The sequence below is a fragment of the Phocoena sinus genome, chromosome 1, assembly GCF_008692025.1.
Source record: "Phocoena sinus isolate mPhoSin1 chromosome 1, mPhoSin1.pri, whole genome shotgun sequence".
Lineage (NCBI taxonomy): Eukaryota > Metazoa > Chordata > Mammalia > Artiodactyla > Phocoenidae > Phocoena > Phocoena sinus.
In genome coordinates, this window is record NC_045763.1 from 45,998,067 (window position 1) to 46,000,544 (window position 2,478).

The 2,478-nt window shown below is 49.2% G+C and overlaps 1 pseudogene; it reads left to right on the top strand.

Annotated features, from left to right (window-relative positions):
• The first annotated feature begins 774 nt into the window (after positions 1-774).
• On the top strand, positions 775-1,080 carry LOC116741729 (annotated as a pseudogene).
• Positions 1,081-2,478: the final 1,398 nt, after the last annotated feature.

A 2,478-nucleotide genomic window follows, 5' to 3' on the forward strand; every position in this document is an offset into this window, starting at 1 on the left:
GCTTCCATGGGAGGAGTGCAAACTCCAGGGCCTGGAGGCTCGGCTTCAGCCTGGCTCAGGGCCTCGCTGGTGGACCTTGGGCAGATGATATTCTCTCTCTGAGTCTTTCTGTGAAATGAGGATGTTAAATAAGGGAACTGACGGGGAATCCTTTGCTGGGCTGTCCGTAAGTGTTGGCAGAGCCCACGGTTCTGACGCCTCTGGACAATGGAGAGTCACTACTGTGAAGGTTGTGTGGAGGCTCTGAGGAGGTAGAAATTGGGGTAACATTTTGTAACTCGAAAAAGATTATTACTCCTGATGTTATAGCATAGCAGAGCCAGCAAACAGGTTCTCAGGAAGAAGGAAGAGGATTTAAGTTTAGAATCAAATGTGTTTTTACATCTTCTGATGATGCCTTCTGATGTCCTGAGCCACCTTGTAGCAATGGGTTTTAGGCAATTTCCTGGATGGGTTTAGTTCTGTCTAGAAAGTACCTACTATGTGCTGAGCCCTGAGCCAGGGACACTGACTGGGAAGTACAAAACTATACAAAGCAAGTTCATGCCAGGGATAGCTAGGGCGAGGACGCTGACGCTCTGCCCCTTCCCCGGTTCCTGCTACACCTCCCTCACCTCCTGTCCAGAGTGCCCCAGCCTGGAGTTCATTCTCATGAGCTCAAGGAGAAGGCTCCATGGAGGGTCTAGGTCCGGGTAGCTGAAGAGTGTGGTAGGTAACGGTCATCAGGACAAGGGTCATTTTGTCACTGGGAAGGGGCAGCCCTCGCCCGCGGTGATGGTGGTTAGTAAGATGAACAAAGACGAGTAGATGAGAGCAGCGATTAACCAAAAGTGGATAGAAACTGGAGAAAGAGAACGCCTCAAAGAATTGCTGAGAGCTAAATTAATTGAATGTGGCTGGAAGGATCAGTAGAAGGCACACTGTAAAGAGGTAATGAAAGAAAAAGGACTAGAACACGTTACTGTTGATGACTTGGTGGCTGAAATCACACCAAAAGGCAGAGCCCTGGTACCTGACAGTGTAAAGAAGGAGCTCCTACAAAGAATAAGAACATTCCTTGCTCAGCATGCCAGACTTTAAGATTGAATTAGAGGGCTTCCCTGGTGGCGCAGTGGTTGAGAATCTGCCTGCCAATGCAGGGGACACAGGTTCGAGCCCTGGTCTGGGAAGATCCCACATGCCGCAGAGCAACTAAGCCCGTGAGCCACAACTACTGAGCCCATGAGCCACAACTACTGAAGCCCGCGCGCCTAGAGCCCATGCTCCTCAACGAGAGAAGCCACCGCAATGAGAAGCCCACGCACCGCAACGAAAAGTAGCCCCTGCTCTCTGCAACTAGAGAAAGCCCACGCACAGCAGCGAAGACCCAACGCAGCCAAAAATAAATAAATTAATTAAAAAAAAGATTGAATGAGATTGTGTTGTTTTGTGGTTTTATTTCTGAAAGTAAAACTCTGTCCAGTCCCGTGACAGGGTTCCTCCCTGCCTCCTCCACCCTGCCTTGGACCAGCATGCCTCTGTTTTCACTCACCTGCCATACCTTTGCCCCTGCTATTCCCTTTTCCTGGGACACTTTCCCCCAGATCAAGGCTTCCCTCATTCCTTTACTGCCTCTAGGTCCTTGATCAAACATCACTGGAACCCTCCCTAAAGCACCTCTGTGGAATGGCTCCTGTCCCCACTCCTTATCCTGTTCTATTTTTCTCCATAGCAACCATTACCACCTGACATATGTTTGTTTATTTTTTTCTTACTATTTCCCTCATTAGAATTTAAGCACTGTGCATGGGAGTTTTGTTTTTGTTTTTGTTTTGCATGCATGGGAGTTTTATCCTCACTTTTAGAACAGGTTCTCAATAAAAATGTCTTAAATGTTGAATAAAATAATTCACTTGGGCTTCCCTGGTGGCACAGTGGTTAAGAATCCGCCTGCAGTGACCTGGGTTCAATCCCTAGTCGGGGAAGATCCCACACGCTACGGAGCAGCAAAGCCCACACGCCACAACTACTGAGTCCACGCACCGCAGCTACTGAAGCCTGCGCACCTAGAGCCCGTGCTCGGCAACAAGAAGCCACTGCAATGAGAAGCCTGCACACCGCAACGAAGAGTAGTCCCCGCTCCCCATAACTAGAGAAAGACTGCGAGCAGCAGCAAAGACCCAGCTCAGGCAAAAAAAAAAAAAAAAAAAAAAAAATGGTGGGAGGCATTTAAACTAGCCCAGTGTGTGTATCTGTGTGTGTTGCGGGGGGATGAAGTGGGAGGTGGTCAGAGAAAGCTGGAGGGGGCGAAGTTTGAGTGGGAGTTAGGCAGTGGGAGGCAGGTGTAGGATGTGTTTCAGACAGAAGGGACGACATTCGTTAATTCATTCAGCTGACGCTGGACCATTCAGGGCCTTGGGTGTCATGCTAAGATGTTTGGTCTTTGTCCTGCCGGCAGGGGCTTTAACCAGGGGGTGACCTATTTCTGCTTCAGAAAGA